The 12,684-nt window shown below is 35.6% G+C and overlaps 1 long non-coding RNA gene across 1 annotated transcript in view; it reads right to left on the bottom strand.

Moving 5' to 3' along the window:
* LOC107500863 overlaps window positions 1-12,684 on the bottom strand; it is a 165,710-nt gene that overhangs the window by 37,447 nt on the left and 115,579 nt on the right. The window lies entirely within an intron of this gene.

Below are 12,684 nucleotides of genomic sequence, written 5' to 3'. Positions count from 1 at the left end.
CTGAGGAGAGAGAGGTTTGCATATTGGAGAAGACATAGACTTCGGGGAGAGTTAGGCCTTGGATCAAATATTGGCTCTGCCACTCAAGAACCTTGACCATTTGCAGGTCTCTTACACTCTCTGAGCTTTAATTTTCTAATGTATAAAAATGGAAAACTTCTTAAAAGGACTCATGTAAAGACTTCTATTCATTGCTATTTGGTTATATTATGTACTAGTCATTACTTATCTCAAACATAAGATGAAAAAAATAAACACTTTGAAGTGTCTTTATCCCATTTTGTAGATGAGTGAACTGAGGCTCAGAGAGGTATGTTATTTGTCTAAGGTCATAGAACTTTTGAGGAAAGGAGTTGTGATCCATGTACATCTGTCGTGACTGCTGAGACCCGGCTCTTCAACAGTTTGATAAACTGCTTCAGTGTCACAGTGAGAGGTAACATTTAACAAACTTTCTGTATGAGTCTGTGCTGAACGCTGTATGCACATTATTTGCTTCAGCAACAATCTGATGAGATAGGCATTAGTGTCCCCATGTCACAGATAAATCAATTTTGAAATAGAAAACTTCAGGCATTTGGCCAAGCTCACAGTGGTAGGTGATGGACCTGAGCTCTGAATCCAGATCAGTCTGATTTTAAAGCTACAGCATGCTGCCTTCCATGACATGTATTAGGGCTAGGTTAGAGTTGCCTTATTATAGGTGGTGCTGGTGGTTTTTATTGAAATTCTTTTGTTATCTTATCAATCTCTAACTCCACAAAATAGCTTGACAGAAGTTTCAGTAGAACTAAAAAGATGAGAAAACTCTTCTGGCTACTCCAAGCCAAGGCAACTCAGTTCTATCCTTGACTCTTTAAACCCAAAGATTTTTCTTCTATAACTTTTAATGGTAGCCCAACCTCAGGATTAGAATATCTGACTACGAGGAGCATAAAATGCTGAAAAAATCTGGTCAACAATTTAGTGTTTGTAAGCATGGCATGAGTGTTAGTTATTTAAGTGTTGTATGATTCTAGGTCCTCTTGGCGAAACCCAAAGAGAAGGCTTAATCCTTGCCTTGAAGAAACTTGCATGCGATGTAGTTACCCTCTCTACCTGGGCCTCCTCCCAAAGGACTGACAGTGGTGTTAGAAATGTTGTTTTCCATAGGACTGTTGTGCTAAACACCGAAGACTGACTGATGTAGGGAGTGCTTTGATACCTTAGGTTATACCAGAAAGATGATCTTCTATTCTGCTGATCCATTTCATGGGCCTTTATGGGCACCAGGGCTTTAGGAAAGAAAAACTCCACACTGTTATGTGTTAAGGGTCAATATTCTTACTAGGTAACTATGAAGTGGAAAATGTGTTGGACTGGGAGAGTGGAGACTTGGGTCATAGTTACGATCTGCCTCTAACCAGCTGTGAGACCTAGGGGCAAGTCATTTACTCTCTTTGGGCCACAGTTTTATCAGTGGCAAAATGAAGTGATGACCTGAATGGCTTCTAAGGTTATCTTCAGAGCTAATGAGGGATTTGAACCTGACTTTTCTTTGGTAAGGAGGCTCTTCCTGCTACTCATGTGAGGTTGGATCCTTGTAGTAAGTTAATAGGAAAAACGTGCACATAATCTGAATCTCCTCGTTTTCCCCTCCTGACCGAGGGCACCCTAAGTTATTGTCCATACCAATATTGATGTGAGGATGACTCTGCCTGAAGTTCTTAGTCACATGGACAGACTGCTTTAAAAGCAACATACATTCATCTGAATTCAAGTTTATCAGAAATTATGTTTATCCTCTTTTTTTACGTAAGAGTTATTGCTTGATTGCGACAAGCAACAACTGCAAATAGAAAGTGAATTTAAAAATAGAATCAAAGTAGGAATAGAAAGGCAAAATTACAGATGCTATTTTGTATTATCTCTCAAATGAAACTGCATTTTAGAGGTGCGGTAAGAAAATCTAATTTAAAATATCACTCTGTGAGTGCAGGAAGTGTACAGAAAATAGAAAACAGAATAAGTTATTTGGCATAGGTTTGTTCATAAGAAAGTTTTGAGTGGGAAAACAAGAGCCATTTAACAATTTTAAAAAATGTTAAAAACAATTGCTTTTCATTGACATTATCTTTTCATAACACAAAAGAATTGTAAACACTTTTGTCTTTTTGACAAATTATTTCCTAAAATGATCATTTTGATTATTAATGGCTATCAGATGAAGATTCACTGCTGGTCAGGCTCTTTGTCATGCTACTAGACCTAGAATTTATTCTATGAAGAATGTCTCATGTTTCATAATGACTCAAAGATTAATTTGCAGAGAGAACAGACCCAATTCAAAAGCTCATTTTATTCCCCATTGTTCCTTAACACTTATCCTGGGTTTTGAAAATGTCTTTTTTCCAGCACGGATCATGTCTATAAGCACTACATGAGTGGACTTTGATTTAACCAGCCCACTTAATTGGGAGCATCTTAATAGTCACTGGTGATCATAGGCTTTGATAGATTCAGCGACGGATGGATTGATCATACAATGTTAAAGTTAGTTCATATTGCCCTGGTTAAGAATACAGAATCAATTCAACTGACTGAGACATTTAGAGGATCCTGGTGGGTGAGCTATATCTGATTCTGCCAATATTGTAAATGATTTGTAGAGAAGAATCAACATGCTATTTAAAAAGCCTATAGACACTGTAATGTAAGATGTCATTAATATAACTGAAATTAATAAAATAAAAAATGATTTGGAGCTTCTACAGAGGTTAAAACTGGTACTGAAGCTGAATAATAATCGCCACAGAAAGAAAACAAAAACTCCTAAGATAGCGAGTAAGAATCACAAGCATAAAGGTTTTTGTTTGGAAAATATAAGATTAACTTCGTATAAACACTATCATTTGGGAAATAGAACTGAATTAAACATAGATGCTTGATGCACCAGGATGAGAAATACAAAGGTAGAGTCTTTTGGTAAGATCAATAAAAGAGAATTACATGACCATAACAAAGGTCCTTTTCACACTTCTCTGCTTTTAATTGCTGGTCACAGTTAAACGAGGCATTTGCAACTGCCTTTACATTGGGAGTCTCTGTCTTCTTTGAAGATTAGTCTTTGAAACAAAATTAAGCATGGGAAATACTGCATGGAAAGAATTCTAGGTCTAATACTGTGTGTGTGTGTGTGTGTGTGTGTGTGCGCGCGCGCGCGTCTGTGTGTGTGTGTGTGTGTGTGTGTGTGTGTGGTCTAAGAGAGTGTAGCAATTCCTAAAACCCAGATCCAAAGAGAGAAGGTAAGCATTTTTAAAAAATTATTTTACCCGATCAACTTAATTCAGTACAATCATGTGCAGTCAACAAATAGTAGAGAACATCTATCCTGAATCACATACCAGTGCAGGGATATCTTTATTATTTTAGTTGAAAACATTAATCATTTAGACTAAAAATCCCACTTCATTGTGGCAGAAGACTCACTTGAATCCGGATATTTTCATAGGAATTTTGTAAGATGGATTTAATTTCTTCCTTAAGACATTAAACTAATGTCTAGGTCATATGTGGTTCATTATTTATTCCCTCAGTATGTGTTTTAATGATGCATATTCTATGGTTGCATCCACACATGAGAAGTTAATGGAATAACTAAAACCATTGAGACCACATGAGAAAGAGTGGAGGGTCCAAAGCCTTTCATAAATATTTATTGAGAACTCAACTCTGTATGAGGCCTGCTTTCAATGCTAAGAGTGATGCAAAGATACGTTGGTTAATAATGACACTGAACTCTGTGTTAGTCAAATTATATCTGAAGAAATGTGTACAGTTTTATGTTCCTTGCTTTAAGTGTTTAACCTGTGGGTAAAATAACATGTTATATGGAGAAATGAAAAGGAATTAGTAGTGATAAGCCTGAAAAAGAAGAGGTTTGGTGAAAATAAGGTATTAACCTTCAAACTCCATGAGGTCAGGAACCAGTTCTGTTTTATTCCCACAGTTCCTTGCATCCTAGCATAGAAAAATATTCAGTAATTATCTGTGAAATGGATTTTTGAGAGGAAATGAATTAGAGAGGAATTATATATATTTTGTGCAGTTCAAAGAAACAGAGGTAGGAGTAAAGATAGAAGTGTTTAGCCATAGTTTCTGTTTAATATAAGGAAGAACTTTCTAACACTGGCTCATAGAGGCTGCTTGTAAAGTATTGAATTTATTAAAAGAATAAGTAAATGTTCTACTAAATTCTGGGTAGTTAATACAGAGGTCATTTTTGCTTTGGATAGAAGATTTAACAAAATAATTGTCAATATTCTATAATAGTATAATTTAGTTATTTGATAAGTTTTACATCAATTGTCTTAATGGTTTATAAGAAAACATGTCTGCACATTTCTTTCATTTTTTCTTTTCAGTATATCTGTGAAAATAAAGCCTGATCACATACATAAAGAATCATGACTTGGACACTTAATTTGTGTTTCAGCTGTTTTTTATTCTTAATGGTGAAAATGGTTCTTTGACAAATTTACAACAGAAATCCAGCCTCTATACCTAGCCATAAATATATGGAGCTGGGATGTTCATGTGGCATGAGTAGAAATATCTCCTAAAATTTAGCTGTAGCAGACTGACTTGTCCAAAACTGTGATTTATTTTTCAATTTTAACCCCAACTCTGATTTTCCACTGCTACTCTGTATAGACCAACATTCAGAGAGCAAGCCCGGCCATCATGCCTTCCTGTGATGCCAGCCAGAGCAGAGGACCTCATGCTGCTCTTTTAGCCACTTCCAGAGCAGTAGATAAGGTTCAATAATTCCACAAGTGAACAAACAAAGGTACGATTTCCAGCTGGACCTCTAGGCGTGGTGGGTACAAAATGAGAAAGGAAATTGGCAAACTGACCAAATTCTACTATCCCAAATTGGTTAGTGAAGATCAGATAGAATGGACTTTATTTATGTGACAGAAAAAAAGAAAAACCAGACCAGTTAATAAACTCACCATATTTTCAAACGACAGCAATCAAATGCCTATATTTAAGTCATAAGAACTAAAAAATTTTTTCTTATAATTGTTTTATGATTTATATCATCTAAAAATTTAAACTAATGACCTTAATATTTTATTTTGTTATATCTACCTTAATAACTTTAAGTACTTAGAGTTCTCAGTTCTATGTTTTGCTATTTTTCTACTTGAATTTACCCATATTGGGTAAACCCATATCGGTTTAACTGATATATAGGTTAAAACTCTCTGGCCCTAGCTTAAAATACTTCCAGTGGTCTACATTGGAAAGAACCCTCTAACACCACAGAGTGATGATGATGATGATGATGACAATGACGACAATGACGACAACGACGACGATGATGATGGCGATGACGACCACCACCACCACCGCCACCACAAACATATGAGCAATTATTATGAATTAACATCCTTTTAGCTACCTTAACAAGGGTGGTTATATTCTTATTCCTATTATTAAAATAAGAAATCTGAAACATTGAGAAGAAATCTGAAACAGTAAGCAACTGTCATAAGGTTACACAGCCACTAAGTGGTAGATGTAGGATTTGAACCTGTATCATTTGACTGTGGAGTCCTTCCTTTTATCTACTACCATCTCCTCCTGTTCATAGTTAGAGAATAAAAACACCAAGAAGACTCTCTTCTCACTGAGAATGAAAACCATCCGCACAGTACAGTGCCTACAATTATTAACATGAATACTATTCCACTGTTTTCATCAGCATAATTTTACTTTTCCAGAAGACTCATGAACAGGAAAAAAAAAGTTGCTGCAAACTTTATTGTTCCTTCTGGGAACTGAAAAACTCATTAAATTCTTGAATAGAATGCACCAAATAACAGTGTACATTCTAAGACTCTTTGAAACCCTTACCTCCATATCCTCACCCTGATGTTTCTACCAATATTAAACTGTTATATCATGACACTTATCCAATGCTACCTAAACCCGTTGAATTGAAACACCTATCTAAACCAGACTTTAAGATCTCAATATATATTGCAACTTTGTCCTCTTCCCTCAGAGATGTCACTAAGGTCCCTCACTTCACCAAGCAATAAACAGCTTTGTCAACAGATGGTTTTGGTGGTATTGTTGCATAATTTCTGGGGCCAACATTTAATATCTTTCAAAGGAAAGTTGATTACTTCTTCTAGAAAGCTTTCTTTGACATCCCCATGCCAAAAGAAAACAAATAGGACTTGCTCAGATTCTGAATATACCAAATTTTTTGACATTGTTAGAATATTCATCATTTTTCTTGTTATTAAGTTCAAGCAAAGTATTCTCAATATATAAATATTAGAGAATTCATGATGTCAATTTATATTAATGTTAAGTGTTTTCTCTTTGTTTAAAATTTCTATGAGACTTCATCAAAAGCCATGCTTTGTTTGCCTAAATGAATTATTGTCAGTAGAAACAGCATAATTTGGTGGGAAAAAAGGGAGAAAAAAAATGGAACATCTTTAGTCAGATGTCATCAGGAAGGTCTGAGATACAAATCAAATTGATATGTTGTGAAAATGTTAACTTCTTTTCAAAAATAATTTACTTTTTGTTTTGTTTTGTTTTTTTATATACATGATAATACAAAGAGTATTTAAAATGTGTATATATAGTTTAAGAAATAATAACAAAAGAAGCACCCATGTATTCACTACCCAGGTTAAAATACACAATGTTACCAGGACATGAAATGGCCCTATTTTATGTTTTTACAGTGTATTATCATGGTTTTGAAATACTTTTTCGAGGATAGTTCTCAAAATTAGTGGCCATTGGCTACGTCAACTTTCTTCTAGTGGCATCTTAGTCTGATTTATGGTAAGCATTTTACCTGTTTAGAAAGGGGGTTGACAATAAACCTTTCACATGAAATATCCTAGTAAAAACCAGAAAAAGCCTTGGCAGTTTACTCAATATAGTGACTTTTTTTTCTTTCTCCTTTAGTCCATAATGAAATTGTCCTTGAATGCTTCCCTGCTCCCACGACAATTTGGACCAGGGCCCACCCTCACACCCCTACATCATCCAGAGCCCTATCTCTGCACTATCACTTATAGACTTGAGTGGGAACTGTGTGTTTGCCCACAGTCCTGCCTCCAGCACCCCGTAGAGCCTTATACCTAATATGTGCGCAGTGCATTTTCATTAAATCAGTGGCTACCATTATCAATAGTCTGTCCTTTAACATTCTCATTCATGTCTCCCCTTTGCTCTTCCTACTCTCATCGCCTGTATCAGGTGTCTTCCCCCAGCACCGATCACAGGTTATTGACAGAGTATAGACAGATAGATTGATAGCTTTGATTTGTCATGGCTTCTCTTTGCTTTCTTTCTTTATTTTTTGATCATTTATTTTCTGTTACAAATTTTCATTAACTTCCCCCCCCCCCAAAAAAAAGTTATGTTGTTTGCAAGAAATGAAATGGTCCAAAGATATAGAAAGAAATGTCTTTTTTCCAATCCTACTTTTCTGCATAACCAATGGTAACAGCTTAGGATATTCCAGTCTTTCATTAATGTTCTCAGAACTACATACAAATCTCTCTCTCCCTGTCTCCACAGAATTTTCCTCAACTTGTCATACTTCCCCCAGAAGGAACTGTGTTGTACACATTATTCTGAAAGCTTATTTTTTTCACTTAACAATAAGTCATGGTTTGTGGATGTAAGTCTAACTTAAATTTTTTAATGGCTATTTATATTCCATAGTATAGATATGGTGGAATATATTAAACCATTTCTAATGTATATTCTGGTTTTGAGTTCTTTGTCATTTCAAGATCAAAGCTACAGTAAAAATCCTCATGTGTGTGTCTGTAAATTTTCTATTGTTTGCCATAAAATGCCAGAGATGGTAGATATAAGAAATATTTGGGACTTCTTTTCTTGAAATTCTTGTATCTTACAGGAGTTTCTTTATTGAGAATAAAATAAGATCTCCAATAAGGACATGAGGCATTTCAATTAATTTCTAAGAGGACATGAAATTTTGCTAAAAGATAAGCTGAAATGAGACTAAAAAAAAATGTTTCTAATTTCACTGTGGTGCTGGGCACACCATCAAAGAAACATAATCAAAATTAATAAATAAATAAAAGCTTTCTGTTCAAGAAAAATATAAATAGAGACCTAGAATAAGTCTGATGGAAGCAGTTCCTTGCTGGAAAAAAAAAATTGTTCTAATTCTTTTTGGGAGTGATGTATGTTTTAAGGCACAATTCCTCTTGTTAATCACAAACTCAGAAATTGAATCTTCAAGATATGGGAGGAGAGATTTCAAACACTCAGATGCCTATCACAGAAACTCTATAATTGGAGTAGAAGGAGCAGAGATAATGTATAGCACTTACTCCACATAAGGAAAGTCCGTAGGCTTGCAGAAATTGTTTGCACTCTATTCAAAATATTTGTGACAGAAAGGATTCTTATAACTAGTTTGGGAACTAAAATTTAAAGCATAATTCATGCTTATAAAAGTACTTATAATGGGAACATTTCTTTTTAGAATATTACAGAATTATACCAAACTTTGTTTCCCCCCACATACACACATTTACTTCATTCATCAAAATTCATTTCTTCATTTTTCAAGGATAAAGCCTTCTTATAAACCCCAAGCTATGCTATATAGAGTATATATACAAATATAGTTTCTCCCTACCCTGGCCTATAGTGAGGAAATGAGTGATTATAGTGCATTGTGATGAGTGTTATAATGGTAGAAGTCCAGGTGCCATGAAAGGAGGTATCTGTCCTTGGCTTGGAGTCAAGAAAAACCTCTGGGCCAGTGATGTCTAATCTAGGCTGTGAGATAAATTGTAGTTGGATGAAAATTATTTCAGGGAGAGGATACATCTTTGAAAATCAAAGAGTGATAGAGAACACAAATTCATTAAGACATTAAAAGACATTTGAAATAAAGAGAGCATAGTAAATAAGAGGTGAGGAGAATATGAAGGATCAGGCTGTAGTCAGAGGAAGGAAGGACATTTGAGATTTTTGATTCTGCAAGATCATGCTGGACTACAGTGTGAAGAGTAGGATAAGACCAGAGACCTGGAGAACAGTTAGGCTGTTGCCAATTTTTTAGGTAAGATAATGGCAATCGGAATTAGGGAAATGGTACTGGAGATGGGGAAAAAGAGATGGAATAAGTTTCTCAAAGTTACCCTTGGAATCTCACTTATTTGGAAATAGAACATCGGATAGTCCTGTACTTGATTTAATGGCAATATTTTTTTTTTCAAAAAGTAAAGGAAGCAAGATTGAGTATTCTTTGGATTTAATTCGAACCAACATGGAAAAAAAGCTTGATGCTATGGTGGCTGCTCCAATGGAAAGGTCTAGTAGTTTGACTGACTAACTAGCCAGCCAAAAAAGCTAGTTGTGACTCAACAAGCATGATGAGAAACTGATCCCAAACACAGAATTCCCTCTATTATTGAATAACTTTAGTTCTGGAAGTTTATTTTTCATTCTCATGTTCGAAATAACAGTATACAATTTTGTTTGTTGCTGGAGTTCAGAAATGATACACTTTTTATGTGATCTTTGTGCTTAAATAGGAATATTAATACATGTCATTTTGGGTATCATTGTTTAATAAAAGGGAAATTGGTCAAATAGAGAGTGCCTAGAACAAGGTAATCATAATGATAAAAGAATGCTAAAACATGACACCTGTTAGAATATTTTTGAGCATGGACTGTGAATAAGGCACTCTTCCAAGAGGCGAAGACATAGTGGTGAAGAAGGCAAACCCAATTCTGTCTTCCAAGAATCATATGGGGATACGTTAAAGAAAGCAGGAGCTGGAGAAGACTGAGCACAGGATCTGGCTTCAATGAGCTGTCAAGTAGAACAGGAATTCATTGAATTTATTCTCTGAGATGTTAGAAAATAAAAATAAGGTCGACGAGTAGAATCTGGGAGAGGAGGATTCCAACTCTCTAGGAAAAACAACTTTCTGAAAATTCTGGTTGTATAGTTGTGAGACAAACTGTCTGAGGTGGTGCAGTAGTGAGTTATCTCTTTAATTAACTGGATGCGGCAATTGACATGCCTTATTTCACTTAAACTTCAAACCACTCTGAGATCATTGCAATTATTAATCCCATTTTACATATAAGGCAGCTGAGGTTTGGAGATCACACAAAGCAGAGCAGAGGATGGTGTAACTGACTATGCTTTTGCCCATCATGAGCTCTACCACCTCCCCTTTTAGTAGAAAGCCTACAAAGGTGGCTGTCAAACGATTTCTCCAAGTAAAAGGAGGATTAAACTTAAGGCTGGAAGGGTCCTCTTGAATCTCACATTCAAGTATTCTACATATTTCTAGAATAAAAGAGACATATACAAAAAATATGTTTCAAAAGACAAAATTATAGAGACAGAACAGATTAGTGGCTGCCACAGGTTGGAGGATGCATGGTAGGTGTGTGTGGTTGTAAAAGGGATCATTGTGGTGATGGAACTGTTCTGTATCCTGATTGTAGTGGTGATTGTGGATTCTACAAGAACCTACACGTGTGATAAAATTGCATAGAAATCACATGCACACAAGTGCATGTAAAACTGGAGATATGAAAACAACATTGATGGATGTCAAGTTCATGGTTGTGATATTGTATAATTACATAAGCTATTGTTACTGGGGTGGACTATGGAAGGATATACGTGATCACTTTGTATTACTCCTTGCAACTGAATGTGAACCTATAATTATCTCCAAAAGTTAAAAATACATATGATCCAAGCATGCAGAAATGACTACGTGACCACTGGCTCTGGTCCTTCCCCTGTATGGAAAACCTGGAGTCACTGCAAAACACAATCCCTCTGTATTTCGAAGTCCAAAATGACTTAAGATATTTACCTCTAAGTTTCTGGAGACATTAATAATTCTAATTACTGCTTTTATTAAAACTCCTTCCCATCATTTATGGAAAAAAAAATGCATGCCGAGAGGATAACAAAAGGTCCAGTATTTAATGTTAGTTCATAGAAATATTGAAGATAATGGAACTAAGAAGGAAAAATCTGCATGACCAAACTACAAAATTAGATCCTGTCAGTATTTTATAAATACAGAATTTAGGTGGTAGCTGGAATATTATCACCAAATAAGACTGATTGAGAAATTCGAATTTCCAAAGAGTGTCTACAGGCATACTACCTTCTTATTTTAACCCTCTGATTATAAAAGTAACACAACTACATTATGTTTTTTAAGCCTAAAAATCACCTATAATGCCACTACTCAAATACACATCAATATTTTTTCAGTCCTTGTTCTTAATTATGACATTTAATTTTAAATGGTAGACACTCATTAAGACGTGGCATGCCTCAGGTATAACCAGATCCAGGGGCTCAAATGACACATTCTCAGGCTTTCTGACTTTTGGCTGTTTGCTTTTATGTTAGTTCCATTCCCAGGCAGATTTCTTCCTCTTGGTGGCAAAAGTGGCTGCAGCAAGTCCAAGGATCTATCTCATGCTTAGGCCCTGTTAGATGGAAAGAGAACTCCTCCTTCCTTGTAGTTTTAATAAAAGTCCCAAGGCTGGGTCTAAGTAACTGGACTTGGCTAACCAGCTATTTCTGAGCCAATCACCAACCAAATAGTAACACTGCACTCATTTTCCAGGTCTGGGTTGTGGACATGAAGTCAGGCAAGTGGTGAGGGTGCAAGATCAGAGAACTTTACAGATGTAATTCTATTACATTATGTATTAGTAATCACTAAATCACCTCTGTCACTAAATCACCTGCAAATCAACGGGTTTCTCCTATTTTCTAGTCTTTTGCTCTAACTCCGTGGTGGTAAGGATATTATCTTAAACATAAAGAAAAAGTGCAAATAAATTTAAACCACTATTGTAAAGCTAATATCCATACAGTACAACAAATCATTATAGTTGTAGGGATAACACAGCTTATCATATGCTGAGACTGAGAATCAGAGTTGGCTACTAGTTCTGAGAGTACATATGACTAACAAAAAGGGATAGTGAAAAAGACCATAAATAAGAGAATATCACTGTGCAGTTTGATGTTTTATGAACTTTGAGTTATGATTTATTTGTGGGTCATGAAAGCAATTTTGAGAGTTATGGCAAATTTAAGAAAAAGAAATAGTGTAGCAAACATGAATGTGCAGCAGATATGGTGAAGTTAAGGACCGTTTCATAGAACTTTGGTTAAGTTTATGCGTGAGCATGCACATGCACGGACGCGCTCTGGGTCACAAGGTAAAATATATTTAACCATAGGTTGGTTAACTGAAATCACTATTATGATTGGCGTAATTGTAGCTGGTATCTAAAATGTTAAAAAGGAAAGTCCATTTAATATATTCTGCACTGACTGTGAGTCACCACTGAATGAGCACTTTTCAATGTTCAAATCCCATACAGCCTGAGAGGGTCAATGGCTTGCATTGTGCTGGGATCATCTGGTTTAGATTAGAACAATTCTCACTGGGCTTGGAATAAAACTCACAGATCTACCTACATGTGTCTTCAATGCTATTTTTGCTAAAATGTCCTTGGTAAATATTGGAGTCTCCAAGGAACACTGGTCAAGGTATGTCGCCTTTTCTTTAAAATAAACACCTCTTTGTTTCTCAGTGAGGACTGGTATCAACAA

Source organism: Rousettus aegyptiacus, unplaced genomic scaffold (assembly GCF_014176215.1).
Source record: "Rousettus aegyptiacus isolate mRouAeg1 unplaced genomic scaffold, mRouAeg1.p scaffold_m13_p_7, whole genome shotgun sequence".
Classification (NCBI taxonomy): Eukaryota; Metazoa; Chordata; class Mammalia; order Chiroptera; family Pteropodidae; genus Rousettus; species Rousettus aegyptiacus.
The sequence above is the reverse complement of the archived record's forward strand: the minus strand, read 5'-3'. Positions and strand labels throughout refer to the sequence as shown.